At 43.5% G+C, this 22,096-nt stretch overlaps 1 long non-coding RNA gene across 1 annotated transcript; it reads right to left on the reverse strand.

Annotated features, from left to right (window-relative positions):
• Positions 1–87: 87 nt before the first annotated feature.
• Positions 88–5,746, reverse strand: LOC135916101 (uncharacterized). The gene is made up of 4 exons (XR_010568852.2): positions 5,381–5,746; positions 4,078–4,183; positions 1,336–1,430; positions 88–184 (listed from the first exon to the last, which is right to left on the reverse strand). It is a non-coding gene; the product is annotated as an uncharacterized lncRNA (long non-coding RNA).
• Between the last annotated feature and the right edge of the window lie 16,350 nt (positions 5,747–22,096).

Raw genomic sequence — 22,096 nt, forward strand, 5'->3', positions numbered from 1 at the left:
AGATTCTGGTGCTGTTACAATGTAGCCTTCAACATGGGTAGCATATCTAAATGTATTTGCCTATGAACAAAACACTCCAATATTTTTGACAACTACCTTTTATTTAGCACATTTCAAAACCGGCGCGCAAGCATCGATGACATGTTTTCGATCTCCGCAGTGTCGAAGTGCCTTGCTGTGTAGCCTAAGGGAAGAGAAAAAGTAAAGAGTTAGTTCAGCCTTATGTCTGTGGTAATGTATCTGGGCAGGACGGCACAAAGGAGAGATCCACTAGATTTTAACTCCCAATTACGAATTAAAGCAAATATTTTAGCGGTCTGCGCTATCACACATACTCAGAAGTCGTGCTGCTTGGTTCAAAAGTGACGTAGCTCCATTTTTTTCATGGAAGCAGAATTAACTGCACCTGCAATCAATGTAATGGAATTGTTGAAGTAGTACTAGTACTGCTGCACAGAACATGAACTGTTATATGTAGGAACTGTACAGTTGTGAGAACTAACCTAAAGGAAGCAAAGTAGCCATAAATCAGTTGCAGTAGGGATATTCGAAGTTTAGGACAACCAGAGCTACACTAACTGCCAATAAATGTGGTGACATCACTTAAGCGTTACGCCCACCTTTAAAGGCAAACATGGAAGATCCTTCAAATAGTCTTTATTGTTAAAATGATTTTACATTTAAGAAAATTGAAGTGATTCGCACTAGACTTAGCTGTGCGGGCTGCTCGGCTATCGAATATCCATCTTAATAGTGTCTTACAAATAGTATACTGCACTGTATTTTATAGATAACTTCTGAACAGGTCCTTAGAACAAATTCTTCCTATTGAATAAAGTCATGGACAAATTTCAAGAAAATCTGCCAAATTCTATAATTTCTGGCTAGTACACTGGAGAGAAATGAGATGCGAAAGGCAGGGAGGCTAACTGGAAGACAGATATTCAGTTTGCTACCCTACACTGGGGAAGGAACAAAGGCAGACAGGAATTAAATGCGCATGGTGCATTACAAATGAAGGCTATGTGTATTTTACAAGAATGTTCCACATCAACAATTGCACTACACTTAAGAGTATACAACATGTGAGAGTTTGCGGTAGCTGCTCCATGCAGAAGGCTTTCCTAATAAATGAAAAGCAAGGTTTTTTGCATGTTCTACTAAATAATAATAGTTCTGATAAGATAAATTGACAGAAGAAAGCTAATATATGCTGTTGTTTGACTATAGAAAAAAGAAATTTATTGACATTTTAGGCTTTTGCTATATCGTAATTGCCAAGAGGCAATTACCTCCCCACAAGTCTGCCCCCAAGAAATCACATCAGCTTCTTACTTTTGGTGCTGACATGACTGCGACGGGCTCGGCACCACCGGCACCACTTGTTTTATCAAGGATGTGTTTCAACCTCCTTACCATCCTTGAGGGGTCTGCAAAAAAGAAAACCACACTGTGAACAAATGAATTGTGTCTTGGTTGAAGGTGTACATGTTGATCTGACTACTCCAGCCAATTCTTAACGCCATTCACTTGCTTGTGATGCTGCTCCTAGTGATTACTGCTGCAATACCCCATTCTGCCTCAACAATTTCCGACACTGGTTATTTACGCAGTAGCACATGGACGAAAGAAATGGGACACAGTGCTAACTATCAAGTGAGTGTTTACTGCATGAGAGCAGATATGATATCACTGCACAGAAAGGGAAGGGAGAAGAAAGACACAAACAAATCAACCCAGCAAAATGAAATCACGCAGGCAGCTAATGTGACAAAAACATTTCTTTCTGCAATAAGGAGACTGATGGGCAACTAACACAATTCCTATTCCTAATCTCTGCAGCTTCTACTATTTCTCTGGTGAACTGGTCAGGTGTCTGGCCTGCGATTGAATGCGATAAAACAGAGGCTTGCATCTGCAGCGATCGCAATGTCCGGCAAGGTTGCCAGATAGGGCTAGTTTCTCAACGCTGTTTGTGTGCTCACGTAATCGCTTGTTGATGCATCTACTTGTCTATCCCACATACTCTTTGCCACAGCCCAAAGGGACGCAGTAAACCACCCCTTCTACACAAGAAACAAATGGTTTTCGGTGGGTCTTGTTTCACCCACGTGTCTTGCGTGTATCCGCATTTACCCTCGTTCACAAACTAGACAGCTTTGAAGGAGCAGGGAAACCGATATCTACACCGAGACATTTCCTGAGCTTTTTCAGATTGTCGCTAATCTCATGTAGGTAGGGTGAGATGATTACTTTCTTTACTTGTGTCACCTGGTCAGTGGCATACTTATTAGCTCGTGAATGTCCCTAACCACAGTGTCTTACAAAGAGTATTCTACGTTCTATTTGACAGATTACTGCAGAACAAGTATTTAGAAGAAATGCTCCATATTGAATAGAGTTATGAACAAATTTCAATAACAGTAATTGCCAAATTCTATATCTTATTGCTTGTAGATTGAAAAAATTAAATGTACAGAATTCATAATGAAAGACATTTATATGTACATTTACAGCAAGGTTCCACAATTACTTGCCCTATACTCAAAAGTATAATGTGCATGTAAATTTGCATTTTCTCGGCTAGATTGAAATTTGGCAGACATGCAACTGAAAAGAACTTTGCTTGAAGCAAATGGCAACTCGTGGCATCGAATGCTTTGACAGAGCACGCAGGAATGATTAAGCACAACAGTGACTGCATGAACTCTAGTGCAAATGGCCAGGAAAGAAACTGGAAGCCACACCTGTACCTGTGAGGTCCTAAGAGATACAATCAACAGGACACACACTTATCGAAACGAAGGAACCCTCTCCCTGTTATGCACGATGCATGCGTCACCTGCTAAATCCTACTAAGTAGGGACTTCTACTCTTTTGCCTCATTGAGAAAAAGGCTTCCGAATAGACGCCAAACTGTCTAGCTTTTAAAGTTTTATTTGATTAGTAGATGTCACTCTTTGTCATGTTCCACCGCGACCAGAAAAGCTTCCATCAAACTCTCAATGATAGAACTTTTGTGCGAAAACATTAAGGTACTTTTTGCCTAAACCATGTATGTGGGTAGCAGAACACATTTTTCTAAGTGCTCTAGAGTGCATTATTCACAGTATGAAACCTCAATTTGATAAGAAGCGCAACAGATAATTGCACTATATCAAAAATTAAATAGTTCAAAAATTAAGTGCAGGGCAGCTTGAGCTTGAAGCAAGCCTCCTTGCAACATCTTGGTAAATCCGAGAGAAAGTAAACTCAATTCTTTGCATTACACATAAGTAATTGCAAAGAACAAGCTTTTTCCCATGCCAAATGAAAAAGAAATGGAGAAAAATTATGGCAATTAAACAGTGAATTGTCAGCATTGAGCTGTGTTGTCATGGTATGGTTTGCAACTACTGCATTGGGCTGGTTGTTATATGATTCAGCAGTTTCCTATACCATGCTACCAACTCAAATTTCTGTAATGTATAAAGGAGACCAGCTTCCAGCCTGAAACGAACCTGCACTTGGGACTCATTGTGAGCTTCTAACATTAAAAGGTTAATGATTTCTTACAAGCTTGAGGAATTGAACACTCATACTGACTAGGAATTACGCAGCTACCTAATAAAGCAAGAAAACATATTGTCTTATGTAAATGTATTTAGGAGGTGAAGTATGGCATGCAATACATAATTGTGACCGATTGGAGGGAAGAATATAGGCACATGGGCAATAGTGTGAGAATTTAACTCCATAAGACTGCATATTGAAAAGATAAAAACTATAGACGTCTGGACCACCTCGTGCAACTCAACGAGGTTCTTATATAGGCAATTTGGCTAGATAGTTATAGAGTCTGTATGGAGTATATCACGCATAATTACTTAAGCCCCCCCCCCCCCCCCCCCAATTATATGCAACTCAGAGGAGGCTACTTTGGTAAGTTTATTAAACTGAGGGCACTCCAGATAACCAAAAGATAAAATTCAAAGGATCTGCTACTAGAAATTCCCAAAATGGCACATACAGTAAAATGAATGCATATTGCACAAACCTATCCTACAACTCACAAGGTCGCGACAGTTTTATACGCACCTTTGTGAAAGCATGCAGATCAGGTGCTTTATCGTTGTGCTTCCCAGCTTTCAGCAGTGCAGCAGGTTCCTGCGGGGTGTAGGGATGCCTCCAGAATCCGCATAGCCTTCAAGAGTAAAAAATGATTGTTTATTGTACTGTGAAGGAGGAAATTTGTGATTTACCAGTGTCATGTGGAATTGCAAAGAGTGCCTCACATAGCCAGCTGCATCAATCTATGTCTGGTTGTACAAATCTCTTTTCGTTATATCTCAGGAGGTTTACATTGCTATTTTGTAACAAGTGAAATTTCAGGAAGGAACGAAATCAGCAGCAACAACAGACTACTAGGACGATCATCAACAAAACTCGAATATATAGTAAAACACAGAGCATTGGATTAAGAAAAAAAATATTGAGCACATGAGAAGCATTCGGAAAGATAGGCCGCGATTTCGCAGCGATGCTATTGTTTTCGCTATTCGTTAGTGGTCTGACCGAAGCCTGGGCCCTTGTTAGACGGCCGTTAGCGGTGAGCGACAAGAGTGGCATAGAATCGAGCGGTAAGCATCGCTACAAAATCGCAGCACCTTATTATGCACTAGCCTTACCCTACGACTGCCAAGAGCTGACATTCAGTTCTTTACACACACACACACACACACACACACACACACACACACACACACACAAAGATTATATATATATATATATATATATATATATATATATATATATATATATTTAAAGAAGGTCAGCGTCTCACTGCAATGTCTCGATTAAAACGAAACCTTGTTATTGTATTATCGGACGATATCCGCTCTGGATCACAAATTCGCGAAGACACTCAAGAACATAAACGATACAGGCAGGTTCTCGCGACGCAGACCTTCAAACCCAAGTGCATACGTACAAAAATCTTCATACAAGGCTATATCTGCTCAATCGTCGAACTTAGCTATCGTGTGCCAAAGCGCGAAGCCCATCACACATCGAGTATACATTACACATGTACTATAATTGCAGGAAGGCCGACATGACGAAAAATTTCTTGCCAGGAAACTACCGAGCAAACAGCAACTTTCAGTGTTTTCTGAATTGTGTGCCTATTCAGTCATAGCAATCAAGGCAGGTAGCATATACTTCAGAGAAGAGTACTAGCACGCTGCAACATCAGACGAAGCTTTCGTGAAATTGCTAGCTAAATGAACACAGCAACATGAGCAACCTGCGATCAGAAAATGCTCTGCTCTGGCTAGTTACAGGACTCTCACTACATAAACCATAAGCTTCAAGAATGCGCGCAAGCGCCAAACTTGCTTACCTTTTCAAGACGTAGTCAGCAAACGCTCCTCACGTACCGCGGCACCGACGTTTTTCTGGCGCAAGCACTGTAGAACTTGCCATGAACTCCAGCTCCGCAAAATCACCATCTTCAACAAAGTCTTCCATGCACCATGATTCGAAGCTCCAGTACCAGACTTTTCACGAGAGCGCGGGCGGCCAGTTCGGCAGAACAAAGGAAGCTCGGACGGGGGCTGCAGTAGGACACTCACTACCGACACTGGTGGATCGCACGAAACACACGGCGAACTAATGTCGTTACACGAGTCCGGAAGGTTTTGCGATGGTTAATGCACACGACAAGGTGCACATTTTCTCTAGGCACTTATAAAACATAATTCCACTACCGTTTTACAGCAACGGGCACTTCGTTCAACTAACGTGGTCTGTGAGCCGAACAAATACTGCGGTAGCGCCACACTGCGGTTCTTTGAAGAATACATCGTAAATTAGAAAATTGCGTGTTTTTCCTAATAAGAATTGGTAGAGACCATTTAACAAATTTGATGGGTTCAAAAGATGTGTAATTTGTAAAAGTATGCAGTTTGTATTATGAAGTTTAAGGAAATGTATATAAGAAAAAAAACGAAGTGGATATTGCCTCCAAGATTCCCATTCGCTTTAAGCCTGTTTCACATGATGCGATTTTCGTCGCACCGGAAGTGCGATTTCCGTCGTTTGCGATGAAAATCGCAGTCGCAGTGCCGTCCCCTCGATTTTCGGCTGCGACCAACCGGTTGGTCGCACAGTCGCACCGCCGCACCGATCGCTGCGATTTTCCGTCGAAATTGCGTGGAGAGCTGTCAACGGAGCTATTTCGCCGGTTTGTTTTGATGGCGTCTCGCACGACAAGTGCAATCGCGGAGACGTGGATCGTCGAATTAGGTACGTGCGCGAAGGGAGAATAAAAAACTTGTACAGATTGCATTCTCTGGTTGCTATGCGTTTGTTGACACGCTACACAGCAAATGAAGTGCATTTTCACGTTTGCTTCGTGCGCCTTTGCGAGTTGTCAGTCCTAGGAGGTGTTCGATCCCCAGCAGACGACGAGGTCGTCACAATTTTCTTTTGTTGAGTAGCATGCAAAAATCGCGCTTGCGGAGCAGCATGAATTATTTCAACCTCGGCAAGGGCAAATGACAAGACAGCAAAGTACCCGAAGTTTCTAGGTTGCGCTGAACGCAGTACCGTTCAGTTGCATTTTCTTGTCGGTGTTCAAGCATGAATTTCCCGATGTATCGTGAAAGCTTATCTTGCCTCTTATTAAATTTGACAGAGCAAAAGTGTAGGCTATCGTAATGAATTTGCTACGGTAGTATTAAATCCGTGGCTTGAATAAAATATTACATGCACGTTAAGTTGCACCTCTTCTCTGGAGATTTTTTTTTTCTTGCACAGAAACCAATAAACATAGGCTATGTTGCGGACTTTGTATCCTTACTGCATCTGTATGAACACTTGCTCTGCAAGGTAATTAGCTGTGCAGCTAGCAGATTAATTAAATTGCTTGCTATAGAGGCAAAGTGACAACGTACCCTCCAGCACAATTATGTAGAACTCGTGCAACAATGCGAAAAGCAGGCAACCGGCCTGTTCTTGTGGGGATAAAACAGTATAAAACGACCCGCTGAAGAAATGAAAATCAAAACTGTGCAGTGAAGTCAGCCAGTACAAGCAGTTCTTGCACATTCACAGCGGATCAAGTGTGCAGAAACATGCCTTACATGTTTCTAGTAAGTTTCTAATAAGTTCGTGATCACATATATTAGTGTGTAAATCCATATAACGATATCCGCTGCGATTATTATTTTTGTAAGCAATGAAATACCATGCTACTTGCAAGAACATATATCACCCAAGGATTTCAGAACAAATTTCTGCATTTCAACTATACACAATATGTGGCTTATTCAATAAAAGACCATAAACTGGGCTTTTTTGCAATGACAAATTTATTCCAAACTTTACTTACATACAGGCAAGAAAAAAAATTATAGACAGAAATATTGTTCTTCAATTTGTTCACCTGCCACTGTGGCTATAGCATTCTGCTGCTAACACAAGGCGAGGGGTTGATTTGCCAGCCATGGAAGTCGCATTTCGATGGGAGTCGTAGGTAAGAAAAAAAGCTCCTGCACTTAGATTCAGTTCATCACCTTTTATTGAACCCTTACACTTCAAAATACTATTGCATAGGGGGGCATGCTTATGCAAAATCTAACACCAATAGAAAGCAAAGGGCAGAATTGTAAAACAACCATCTTTCGTGATAATTCGAATGTGTAAATATTCATTGCATCGATATGTATTGTTTAACAGCACTGCACAAATAAGCATGAGCAGGTGTAGCAAGTAATCTGTCAGGAAGCTGGTTCTACAGATGTATAAAAGGCATGAATGCTCATACTACGTCGCACACATAGCACAAAGAAAACCTTTTTCGAGAGTTGTCCCTTCTGGCAGATATTAGTGGGACATAACCAGCAGAAACTTTATTGCAGGTCATTGTGTAATACCGCTTATGAAAGAATGAAGAGAGTGAAAAGGCTTTTAACAGCAGTACCTCATGCTGCTCTAATAAGAGGAACGATAAGCAAAAGCATTTCTGATAGAGCACTTAAACAGCAACTTTCTGAAAGACAGAAAATTTCAAGTGAGAGTTGGAGGTACATTTGGCGCACACACACCAACAACACGGGCATACTGCAAGAAACACTACAGCCTATGGTGTATTACAGTCCATGGGAAAGCTATCTTATACAGAAATCAAGAATGATGCAACAAGCCCTCGACAACACTGCAGACTTTCTTGGCCAGTCTGGCCTCTCGCTTTCTGATAAGTCCGCTCATATGGAAGTCGGAAAAAAAAGAAAGACTAGAATCAAGAACTACCCAAGATTGCACATTGTGATCCACATAGCTGGACAAATATGCCCGAAAGTCAACATCCACAAATCCTCAGCTAGTGTAAGCCCATGACGGCAGAGCCAGCACGTGGGTGAAACAATTATGCAATGCCTGGACGCAACTTCCACACCTGGTGAAAAGAACAATCTCGAAATAATGGGGGTGGACGAGTGCATACTATAGAAAATCGCAGATGCTGTGCTTGTGTCCAAGGTATGGCACGGTATGAATTACCAGCAGCACACAAAAAAGACAACTCATCGAATACAGGCATCGGGTAGTAATAACAGGTTTTTTTAACTGTACCATGCTTGAAGACCTCTATGAAAAAGAGCTGACGAACAAGCACCCACACAGAGTAGAGTTGCAGCCTGCAGCACAAATTCTTTGTCTCAAGAGCTCAGAACCTCGTCCCAAGATACTATGCCAGCTAGCACACGAGATTAAAAGACGACTACCCCCCCACCCCTTCAGAAACACAACCTCGGGAGTACCTGAACTTCAAACACAACAGGCCCATACCGTGGAATATGGGGGCAAACAATAAGGGCAGGAGACTATATGCAACTGCCAAACACACAGAGGAGGTTGCTAATCATGAAGATGCAAGCAAACATAAGGCACATATAGTACACTGATCTGGCAATACCAGTGTAACAGTAGTATGACACTACATAAAACTAAACGCCATATAAGTGAGTACCATTCCAGGTCATCCTATACCTAGAAAAGCTGAAGTGAAGGCAATCAAAGCAGCACTTGTAGTGCAGATTACACCCTGCACAACACCCTGCATGGATTCACCAGAAACTGTCTGGGCCTGCACATCACACAAGATCGTCAGGAAAATCAGGAGATTGACACGCGACTTGCAAGCACATAGCCAGAAATTAAATTACAGAATACATAGCCATGCAGATATTTCAGGACACAAGTGGGTTTAGAAGCCTGACATAACTGAAAACTAGGTGAGTTTTGGTATATTCATTATTAACTAAAGTGCTACAGATAGACAACAGACAAGAAAGTACTCGGTGTGTTCACTTCGTTCCTGTCCATCAAATTTCTGTTGCAGTATAGTTAATGAATTCATAAGGCTGCACAGGAGAAGAATGATACCTCTGCCCAAGGGCCCGATCTCACATCCAAATCCACGCGTGTGCACACACACACACAAATGTTGCAAGAGTGCATAGCATGAAGCAGTATCAACAGGATGACACTAGATATGGATGAGGACGAACTTTCAACTGAGGTTCATTTGTAAAAATGTGGCGAGTTATATAAATTAGCACAAAAAAAGGACGATGAGCAAAACGAGAACAAGGTGAAAGCAGGAGCCAACGTTTCGACAAGTGGACTTGTCTTCTTCAAGGTCCACGTGTGAAAACGTTGGCTCCTACTTTCACTTTGTTCTCATGTTGCTCATCGTCTTGAATTTCCATCTCCTGCCTTCCCTGAGTTTTCCCCAGAAAAAGAAAGACATCTTTGAAAGATAGATAAAAATTGGTGCTTGATGCAGCCAAACATAAATAAAAATGCTACAGAAAGAAAATATAGAAAAATTCCAAGTGCAGGAAAAAAAATCATTACAATTGCCAATCCTGCATGCCAGCACCTTTCAAGAAACACTGTTGTTATTCCAATAGACGGACTGACAGCTTGTTTATGCAAGCACATTCTTCCAGTTCCATGCCACTGGGAAAAAAATGAGTTTCCTGGAAGGTAGCCACATGCACACTTGATGATCACAATGTTTTTTTTTCCCTGGACTTGTATATCTATATGTATTTTCTCCCTTTCCTGCTTTTATGTTTGGTTTCATCAAGCACTGGTCTTTATCAGGTTTTATTGCTGTACTACTTTGTGGTAACCTTTATAGATCACTGCATTTTCACAATAAACCTTTTAATAAGAAGTTAGTTTACCCTGTTCTTACTGCTTCACACTGTACATTCTTGCTACATTGGCCAAATAAAAGATTTTATAAGGTATCATGAGGGCCATTAAAGTGACTTCTTGCAGTCTAAAAAAAATCGAATAGCCTGGCTGCAGATGGCACCAGAGAACACATAGGACAAACAAGAAAACCGAGATGATCTAACAACCAAAAGTTTAATGTACACACCGAGTAAATGCTCGCTGAAAAGCAATAGACTGAACATGCACAAAAATGAGAATCAAAAATTCATGTGCGTTTCCCGAGAGGAAATGCATCCATTTCTAACGGAGGCCGTGCTGACAAGATTAACCCAGAATTTTTAGATCTACAGCTTCCGTAATTTCTCTAGGCAGCTGATCTGCACAGAATGCTAGCTTCTTCCTCTACAATGCACGCTCAGATGTGGAGAGTTCATTGTAGAGGAAGAAGCTAGCATTCTGTGGAGATCGGCTGCCTAGAGGAATTATGGATGCTGTAGATGCAAACACACTGGGAGAATCTTGTGTCAGCATGGCCACTGTTACACTTTCAGAGATGGATGCGTTTCCTGTTGGAATCTGTATGGACACACATCAGATTTTGCTTTTTGTGTAAATTCGGCTTATTGTTTGTCGAACAGCATTTACTCGGCATGTTCAATAAACATAAATATATTAATACACCTCATGATTGTCTTGGTCTCTAGCAGAAAGGTGTTCATTCTTTTTTCAGTGAAGCTGTATATGCCTAGGCGAAACACTCATGGTCCGATCCCAAAAACCCTAGTGTACGGGTATGAGCCATTGTTTAAGGGGGCGTGAGCCATTGCATTCGTCTTGCATGATGGACGGCGACATTTCTTTTTGGGTAGACAGAAATGCTTATGCATTTCAAACATACATTTATCTGCATATTATTGCAGGGAAGGGACACAGAGGGGGACGGGGTTAAGACAAGATCATGATGTCATTATTATCTCACACCAAAGGTGTGGTGGGCCATTGGCTAGACCGATAGTGACGTCGTTTCTCTCTAGCAGCAGAGCACGCGTGCAGCAGTCTCTCTCCGACTTCCCAACAGGTTCGAAAATGTGTCCCTGTATTTTATTAAATGAAATGTGCAGCCCCGGTGTGTCACTTCGTAACTGCAGTGCATAACTGAGTCATAAACATTATGATTAATGCATTAAAAAACACAAGTGTGTAACATAATTCAGAAAGACTTTGATGGACCCGCTGGAATACCACAATGAACCACTCATTGCACTTTCCATGATGGTGATCTTGCAAAGTGCAATGTATGGCATTCCAAATAAACAATGTGATAAACCCAAGCCAAACATGTGCATAACCTCATTAAGAAACACAGACATAACCAATAATATAGAAAGACTTGAATAAACCATTGAAATTAACCCAGTGATAAACACCGGGGCTGCATATTTCAGCTTTGCTGGTTTACTGTCTGTACAGGGTGCATGGGCAGTAACTTTCTCTGTTATTGTTTGTTAAGTTTTGTATAATGTTGTACCAGTAAAACACGGACTAGTTGGTGCAATGTATTGGTACTGCTTTTTTTGATGTTTTTTTTTATGTTGTGCCCTTCTTCCTTCTGTAGCTACTTTTCTATACTCCCTCGCATAATACTCCAACCTTGCAGCCTGCGAGGTATATAAATAAATATGTATATAAGCACATGTCATTCATTTATCTGCATATACCTCGCATAATTTCTTGCTCAACAAACGTCACTGCATTGATGTCTCACAGCGTGCATCTACATCAACTGCCGTTTGCGTTTCGGTATGGTTTGTGAACAGTGTAATGCATAAAAATTACATTACATTAAGGTTGACCTATGCGGTGCATAAGCAAACCTTGCAAAAGATGACATGTTGGATTGTTGAAAATAAGACAAATTGTATATATCGCAGCTACTTTAACAGTGTTGAATTGACCACTTGACAAAAACTTCACTTCGCATAGATTCCAACATGTACACTGAATCTGCAGTTTTCTTCTTTGGTTATTAATGCAGTCGTTACTGCATGGCCACATTGTAGATTTGAAAACAAAGTGAAATAAATTTGTTTGTTGCAATATAACAATATGTGTAGATCACTGCGATTGTAACACAAGAACTTGATACAAACATGCACACTATAGGATGCAGATAAATACTCCGAACAAACTCCAGAATGTTTGCATCCGGATACTTATGAAAGTGAACAGTTTCATTACATGGCTGTCAAAGAGAGGGAGAGAGAAAACTTAATTGTGTTCGTATAACAAAAATGCATTGATAAGCTTAGACATATAGTCATTGCTTAACACTTTCGAAATGAATAATTATAGCTTGCTATCGAGATTGAAGCAGCCTTTCGACAGCAAGAAAAGGAATAAGTTTTTCCAGCTCTGAACATTGAATTGCAGGAAATGCAAGCAGGCATAAAATTCTGCCAATATAATCTGTTTAGGAATACCAAATTGGAATAAACACTGAGGCTTGCATTTGTTCTTTCTCTGGCTGAGCAATCTAGTATTAAATGACTCCCGTAAACACGTCGTAACAATGTTGATCTAATACCGGTTAAATGCATGACTAGCTTAAGAAATCCGTTTGATTGCTATAAATTACAGTGAAGAAGCTATAATATCTAATAACATTATTAATATAATAATAATATTTATTTCCACAAAACAGGCTAACCTTGAGAGGCGTGCGAGGCTGAGCAGAAAGCTGAAAAATTCTACGGCAAGTGCACCTGCCGTGGGCCTACGATCCTGCGTTATGAATAGCGCGTATTGATATGGCCTTCTTGTTAGAAGTTCCTAGTATACTACCAGCGCGAGACACGGGACAACAAAGTGGACGAGAAGCGTGTCTTTTAGAATGCTATGTTACAACGTACAGGTTTTTACAAAAGTGACGGTAACTGGTCGAAACATTTGATGCGTCGGCTTTTGCGCCTTTAGAAATATTTAGAGAGGGCTCCCATATATACATTCGCAGTGCGAGCGCGGCGATGGACGAACCAGGCTAACGCTAAGGTTGAATTTCACAACACAATTTTCATTCCACGTCGTAATCACACAGATCGTTTGAAGCTTCGTTCAGGGGCACAAGCGGGTGTTCGGGTTGGTGCTTCTTGTTGCGTTTGGCGTAAGAATATGGCTAGGAGCAGGCACCACATATGCGCAATGACGGGCAATATACACGCATCATTTCTCTAGAAGCTGACGCCGAGCACGGGTAGCGCGAGGATCTTGTTGGGCTGACACGACAACTTCGTGGCAGCCGAATTCCGAATACTGCATATACGGTGAGGGTAGCTAAATGAACTTGTTGATATGTCATCTTGTAGAATGTTGTTGTAGAATGTAAAATTTAGCTATCCACCCTGTCGAAAGGGAAAAAGGCAAGAAAACGTCGCGAACTAAAGTAAACAGCCTTACAATACGTCAGGAAGTCCAATAGGGCCACTGTTTTAGATGGAGCAGAGGTAGTGTCTCTGCCTCACACGGAGACGTAAAGGGACTCTAAATGCATAAGAGTACTTTTTTTTGACGTAGAAGAAACTTCCTAAATAGACAATTTCGTCGGTGTAGGCAAATATATTTTACTTTTGCTTCCGTAAATATATGTCCATACGCAGCAAAAAATTATTTTGTCTCCTATTATAGGTTTTTTTAATTCAAACTGCACGAAGGAATTATCACTGTGACACTCTGGCATTCGTACTAATTATTGTATTACCAATTAATTTCCATATTATGCTTCTTTATCGCAGTATTAAATGAACAAATGAATTAAGCAAATACAATTGGCATAATTTTCTTCAAACGAAAGTACGAACAGAGCCTATCAACTTTTCTAAAACTTTCTTGTAACAAATTTTCTTCAAAAAAAAGTAAAAACACAGCCTACCAACTTTTTTAAAACTTTCTTTTAACACACTTTCTTCAAACAAAAGTAAAAACAGAGCCTACCAACTTCCCTTAAACTTTCTTTTAACAAACTTTCTTCAAACGAAAGTAAATACAAAGCCTATCAACTTCCTTTACACTTTCTTTTAACAAACTTTCTTCAAACGAAAGTAAATACAAAGCCTACCAACTTCCTTTAAACTTTATTTTAACAAACTTTCTTCAAACGAAAGTAAATACAAAGCCTACCAACTTCCTTTAAACTTTCTTTTAACAAACTTTCTTCAAACGAAAGTAAATACGGAGCCTACCAACTTTCTTGTAACAAGCGTTAATAGGAAGTAAAAGTACATATGATGTTAATAAAGTTGATAGAAAGTTGCAAAAAAGTCTAAAGAAAGTAAGTATGCATTTTTGTATGGGTGTGCTGGTCGGCCATGGAACTAGCTACACTATCGCTGGATTGTGCCACATTCCCAGAATTCTTCCGTATCCTTGCCAGTCTGAACCCAAAACTTTCTTGCTGTTCATTCTCGCCTACTTGCCCGCAGCTGGAGCATTTCTTCAGACCTCCTTCTTCCGGAAAACGTTGTCGGCTGGAAAAAATCTGGCTTTCACTACTCCTATCAACAATTGATCTTTTCGGCTTGGTTCCTGTCGAGTGGTCCCAGATTTGACTTTTCATTGGCTCTCTCACTTCCTAAAAAAGAAAAAAAATGAACGTGTGTCCCCTTCGTAATGCTGCGCGCTAAGCATCAACGGAGTGTTCAGTCCGATATCTGGCACAATATTATAGCTGTTACAAAGCAGAAATAGTTCTGCCGAGATAACACGTTATCGCGCAATTTTGGCTCCAACTACCGCTACGAGAGATGATGCCCCTGCCTGCACGCGCAAGAGTTTTCCTGAGCCCACTCGTTCGCTCTGTCGTGGTAAGCTTTGGGATCACAGACATGCACGTGTCTGCTTATTGGCTTTCGCTTCTAGTCAGCCAGGTTCTACACGAGCGAAGAGATTGTCTTTGGAACTGAACTTGTTGCTTCCCCTTTCGGCGCAAGAGGAGTTATTCTTTCTTACAGGCCTCGCTTATCACGCAATTTTCTTACAACAGCAAATATTCCTCTTTCTACTAAACTTACCGGTAAGAGTAGTGGAGCTGTGATTCCTTCTCAGGACGATCAGTGCACATATTCTATCGCGCACTGTTTATGTCACCTTCCTGCACAGCCCGGTGACATAATAGGTGCGTCCCCATGAAGGCCCTGTAGAGTAATGCGCCCTCGTAGATTACTTTGTACCGGATTCAACGATACCGTGACTTGGTATAGGGTGGCGGGCGTACACCATATCGAGAGATTCACGATAGACCTGAGAGTAAGCTTCATTTTGCCGAGGCAGGTGTCCCAGTCGCTGTGATTCTCCACAAATGCAACCGGCATATATTTGTTGTTCTGGTAGGACGTTCTGGGAAGTTCAGCTGGTGTGGTACACGGCTGTTCTGATGCATTGGGCCAGGTAAGAGTGAGCAAGGAATTTGGACGTGATGTAGAACGCATTTTCCGTAATCAACGGTGTGTGATAGGCGAGTCATGCGAACATCACGATAAGCTTCTTTGGATTGCAGAGGCTAACAGAATTCTGAGGAGGATTGGATTAAACAGCACTTACTGAAAAAGGCTCTAACGACGAGAAACAATTTATTCCCACTCGGTGCCCTGCTGTAAGGACCTATAACGTCACGCGTTAGATTTCGCCGAAGCGTTCAGATGTTGAGTGTCTGCATGAGCCCGGGTGGCTGTCTACCACGTAGATTCACCTGTTGATAGACGTCGCACCAGTGACCGGAGCCTATCACATCCCTTTTAATACCAAGGCAAGTACCTCAGTGCCGCAAATTCAGCTGTGTCTGTAGACCACTCGCAGGCTCGGCGATGTATGTATTGTGAAAAGTGTTACTTGCAGCGTATATACGCCGAAATACCACCCTGGAGGGCTCACGTTTGACTTCTCCGTGGAGATCTTTCTCAGGAGGAGGTCATCAGCATTTGACTGCTAGGTATACAAGACGCTCACAGCACTACCAGCACCTTCTCAGCACAGTACACTCAAAGGAATGCCAGCTCTGTCCTCGTACGTCACAGCAGGACCGACGGAGTCCCTAAACCCATCAAAGATCTTCCCACCAGTAGATACTCCCGGTGTGCCTCAAACTGCTGTTTTATGCTGACCACGCTCCACACCAAACTTACCCAACCAGAGTTAGCGCTTCCTTCCTGAGAAAGTGCAGCTCCCATCATTTATTCCCGACTACTGCAGAGCACTATTGTAGCAGTTAGTCTGGCTTTAGACTGTTTCCTAGTAACCAGAATGGCTTGTAATGTCTGTAATGATTGCAATGTAATGGCTTGAATGGCTCTGGCCATACGCATGACATATGAGACGAAGGTTTCTCCGAAGCCGTGTAAGTAATCAGTATACGCACTTTATGGGCGGAAATAACTCGTGGTAAAGTCGCTTTTTGCGTCTTTGTCAGCAGGGAAACTTAGTGGTAGTTCGGAATCCTTAACAGATGGCGAATGTGCGCCCAGGAACAGGCGACAGCTACAGGTTCAAGAGAATCTATGGTGATTCATCCGAATACGATGATTCATCCGTACCTTACTCTGAAGCGAATAATGCTGCTATGCTACTATGAGCAACTAATACTGCTATTGTGAGCCACGGGACACATCCATAGCCCAGATCATGAAAAGAGGGATAAAGCATTATTCATTGCTCCACCAGCCTATGTACCAGACTCACTGATCCCCTAAGCAGGTACAGTTTGCTCATAAAGTATGAGCACTCGTTAAAGGATCGAAACACTATTTACCTCCTCGATTCACAGCGTCTCGCTTCTCTTGTTTGTCATTCTTCTTTCGTATCTGGCTGCTTGACGAAGAAGCACTTTGTCATGCGGATTAAAAATAGTGGATCGCTAAAGAAAGGAACAGTTGTAAGAATATTAGAACAGTAGGATTATGCAGACTTAGAGGAAAGCTCTCATCACATTGCTTCGCGGGTGGGCCAAGCGTCCTTCTTTAAGACCTACACCCTCATAGTGGGCGATTCTATTCCACAAGATTTCGCAACTCCTCAAGGAAAATGACCTAGTGGTGGAGGCTGAAGTGTCCATAGCATTCCAGCGGCTACAGGGCGTCATCGGTTTGTTCGCCAGCCAAGAGTGACAGATAGCACCTCGTTTTCAAGAAAGCCGAGCTTCGAATGGGGGAAATACGTATTCTTTTTCTATTTTTTGTTCGGTCATCATTCCTGATATGAGGGGAATCATCCGTATTCGATCAGATCAGCCACCTCAGCGTCAAGCAAATAAAAGACGTTGGCATAGAAATGTGACAATACAAAATACAAGTACTGCTGTTTACTTAGAAGGGTGGCATCGCTCCTAGCGAGTGTAAACTTATCGGATTTCCTAATATCTGTAGGTGGTCTGACGAAGAATTATTAGAAGTTCGGCGCACCCTTTCCGCATGCGATTGCCTTGCTAGACATTTTAAGGCATCATGATTTATAGAGCATATCTTAAAATGGCTTTCAAAGAAGAAGCAAGGTTTCCCTAGATATCGGCAGTAATTGCATTCACTACCAAAACCAAATATTCTCGCAGCCTAGTAAGAGACTGGAAAGCCGGTGTATAGGACGTATGAAAGCACTTGATCAGAGCAGTCAACGCGACGGTGTTCTCGTCTCTGTTTTTCTACTCGCGCGCTACTTCAGCATCATTGTCATCGCCTGGCACATACCCGTGGCGACCATATAGGATGTGGCATTTGCTCCTCCTTTGGAAAAAACGGCATCGTCCCGATGCACCAACCTCCGAAGGCTGTGCACAGACGGTGCAGAGTTAAGGTCATGAGGAAAAGTATGGCTTTATACGAAGCACGTGCACAACCTCGGGCAGATGTTAGTAGTAGGCGTTAGTAGTATAAGGCTGAGGGGGACATCTTCATAATTCACATCGCTGATGCGGCGCAGAGCTGTGTACGGGGCGAAGTATCTTCGCCGGAGCTTCTCAGACAGCCTAGCCGCCGTATCGGAGTCCAGACCCACACCTGGTCACCGCCGCTGTATGTGACAGGTCTGTGCCTAAGATTTTAGTGTCGGGCATCGTATTCCTGTTGCTTTTGGATTCATGAACGCGCAAGCTGCCGAGCTTCCTCTGCGCGGTACGTAAACTCCTCGGCACGAGTCTTGTATTCAGCACACTCGCGTGGCAGCATTGCGTCCAACATTGTTGTCACGCCGCGTCCGTAAACGAGGCTGAAAGGCGTCACGCGTGTTGTAATGTAACATATGGTAAAATATCTTTCCAGTTCTTGCAGTCGAAATCGATGTACATACTCATCACGTCTGCCAAAGTCTTATTTATACGGTCTATCAGCCGATTGGTTTGGAGATGGAAAGCCGTGGTCTTTCGCTGAGTGGTACCACTTGATCGCAAAAGGGTATCCAGAAGCGCGGCCGTGAACGCCGTTCCTCTCTCTGTTATAACCACTGCGGGAACGTCATGCCTTTGGACGACGGCTTCGATGAAAAATCGAGCTGCTTCGGCTGCTGTTCTACGTTGGATAGCACCTTGTTAGGCTACTCATCTCGAGCATGCAGAATGGATGGTGTAGGGCAGCATGATTGTTTTGTATATACTTTGGTAGTGCCGAGAGTTGCCCATGCGTTTTGTGAATGGGGAGGTGTCCACCCCCCAGCGCGTCGGGCAGCAACCGTTTCTGTTTTTGGGGGGTCGGACGGCCCGCGTGGCGTCGGGTGACGAGCCGAGGCGCGCGCCGCGGAGGGGGGGGGGCGGTGCAGAGGCGGAAAACGGATTCGGAGAACATGCGCTTACGCGCGCTGTGTGGACATTCCGCCGATGGTCATAATAGGGCCACGCGGACAAACCTCGAGTGGGACGGTGGTATACGCGACATTGTGGCGCCGGCTCCGGAGTCCCCTGCTGGTTAGAGACGCAGCTGCTAGCAATTCTGACCATGTGCTGCGCGTACGCAGCGGGGGGTTCACGCCCCAACGCATTCGGGCGGCAGCCACGTGCACCTTGTTTTGAGCGCTGAGGAGAGCCCGCTTGGTGTCGTGTTACAACTTGCAGTGCGCGCAGTAGAGAGGGGCGCAGTGCGCATGCAGAGGCCGCGTTCGGATTCACACCGAGTCCGGATTCCGCCAGCGGTCATTATTTTTCTACGAAGAAAACCTTGAGGGGGACTGCGGCACGCGGTGTTGGGACACCAGCGCCCGAGCCCCCTGCTGGCTAGAAACGCCGCTGAGGTGCGAGATGGCATCAATAAATCGTGCGTGCCTGGCGTGTTTGCTGAGGCCGTCACTGACCACGTGGAAATAAGAGAGGGAAACGAAGTTGTGGGAAGAAGGAAAACAGGGTTGTTTTCCAATGCATTTACTTTTGAGAGTAAGCCCATCCCTTTTGGTTTTGGCTTAAGAAACTGTCAACTCTCATTGGCAACTGCTTCTGTGGGATGGGCTAACGACCCTACCACCCTTTTTCTTTGTCTCTTCCAACTATAACAATCGAGACGAGGTGCTTGTTCCTCAGTCTAGGCTGTGATCACTAAACCTGATAGAACAGTAAGGCTCCGTACGATGCAACGCTAGTCTGGGCCGTAACCACTTAGTGGTAGAACAGTGAGACTCGGTTCGTCGTATGTAGTGACAGCTGTCCTTAGCTCTAACTTAAGAAAATTAGAAAAGTAAGGCGCTGTTTACTTGTGTGCTTTGTACCAGTGTTCTTTTGCTAACTCTGTATTTGACTGTGTAAATATTTCCGTTGCAATATATCTTCAAGTTTTGTTACCTCCAACCTGCATCCTGCTTCATCAACGCCGATAATCACCTTGAAGAGACTTTGGTAGACTTCAAGGAGAAAAGAACACAAAACTTAACTGGTGCAGTCAACAGGATCGGCGAGCTCTACAACATCGAATGCTGGATTAGCGGTGAGAAGATCAAGTCATCTAACGACCACCTCCTGCACCTTCGAGAAGATTGCACAGCAGCCAAGCCTGGCACCGTGGAGGAGATCCGGAAACGACAGTGCATTCAGCAAAGGGTGAGCAGGATTTCTTGCGTCTTTCTCAAGTTGGCATGGCAGTTGATGTGTAGAGCACATGGTGAGGACATGCGGGGGCGCAGAGACAATGGAGTCTAATGAAGTTGAGGGTGCGACTGTGGCGGAAATGGACCGGAATCAGGAGTTATTAAATGACGATATGCTAAATTCCGATAAGTCAAATGAAGTGAGAGCACCCAGTCAGAGCCAGGAATTGTCGCAGCAGGCATCTCAGCCTTTGCAAATTCCGAATGATACAAGAACGTTTGAACTTCAAATTCAAAGGCTCAATGCTCATACTACTTGTATACAACTTCAGATTGAGTATGAAAGGCTGTTGCTGGCAAGGACGAATGCTGAACGTCTCAATGGCACGTCGTCCAGCGCTGGGTCGGAGTTGGGCGATCGTAGGCGAATGGGCTTCGACTCCGTCGAGCAATGCGCAAAAGTGCTGAAAGGGTTCCGCCTGCCGTGTGACGCGGATGTACCCTTATGGTTTGAGGAAGTAGAAAGACTTTTTGCTAATTACAGGGTACCGTATGAGAGTCGCGTGCATTTAGTCATGCCAGCTCTAACTGAGCGCGTTCGCTACCTGCTGCGTAACCTCAACCAGGAAGAGAGTACAGATTACAAGTCAGTTAAACAGGCAGTTTTGATGGAACTGAAGCTTTCTCCGGCGGAGTATCTGCAGAGGTTTGAGAGAGCAGTGAAGCGGAAGGAGGAAACGTGGTCACAGTTCGCGTCGTGAGTGAAAACGTATTTCTCCTGCTACCTTCAAGTAAGAGGAGCCGACACTGTAGAAGTGATGGCAGAACTCATGGTTGCAGATCGTATAAAAGCGGGCCTTAGTATAGAGGGTCTTGAGTACGTGAGGCTTTGAGAAGGCGAGGAATGGCTTAAGCCCCCTGAGATTGCCAAAGTACTACAAACTTTGGAACAAGCGAAAAGCAAAGGCTACGCCTCAAAGCCATCAGCGGCACAGATGGGGCAAACGCCGACGCGAGGAGCGAAAAGCGCCCTCAAGTGCCACGTATGTCACAGCTCAGGCCATTTCGCTAAGGATTGCCCCAAGTCTAGTGACAAGGGAAACCAGCCAAAGAAGGCTCCCGAGCCAAGGCAGAGGGCACAAAGGGTGGCGATAGCCGACGAAACGGGAAGTGGGATACCTGATAGAGTCCTTACTGCAAAGGTAGAGGCCTTGAAACACAAAGGTGAAGGCATGACTAACCTACAGTTGATCCCGATCTCATGCGGAAACGTATCCACAGATGCGATTCTAGATACGGGGAGTGAAATAACTGTCATACGCGAGAGTCTGCTTCCGCAATGTATTGTGGAGCCTTCAGGCACGATACGATTGGTGTCTGCATTTGGTAAAACGCTAGCAACGTTGCCAGTAAAGTTAAATAGCCCGCAAATGGCAGCGGATCCTCAGAACGTTGACCTACTCTGCGCGTTGACTAATGAGCTCATCGAGGGCACAGATTGTTTGTTGACCAAGGAAGATTGGGAACATTTGTTGAGGGCCAGCAGCTCTCTGGAATCCATTGTAGCACCGGCCAAGCCTGCTCAGAGGATAGCCTGCTCAAATGAGAAAGCGGAGGCAGTGGCCTGCAACGTTACTTTGGAGGAGGAAGGTGTTTCTGGAGAAGTTGAGCTAATTGATGAAGAGAGGGATGCGTCAATAAGCCAGAGAGAAGAGTTCCGCAGATTGCAACAAGCTGACGCTACCTTAAAGAAAGGGTGGGAAGATGCTCGGAGTGGGAAATCCGGCATGTTCGTCTCTGATGGACTCTTATACCACTGGGACTC

This window comes from Dermacentor albipictus, chromosome 7 (genome assembly GCF_038994185.2).
Source record: "Dermacentor albipictus isolate Rhodes 1998 colony chromosome 7, USDA_Dalb.pri_finalv2, whole genome shotgun sequence".
NCBI classification, from domain to species: domain Eukaryota; kingdom Metazoa; phylum Arthropoda; class Arachnida; order Ixodida; family Ixodidae; genus Dermacentor; species Dermacentor albipictus.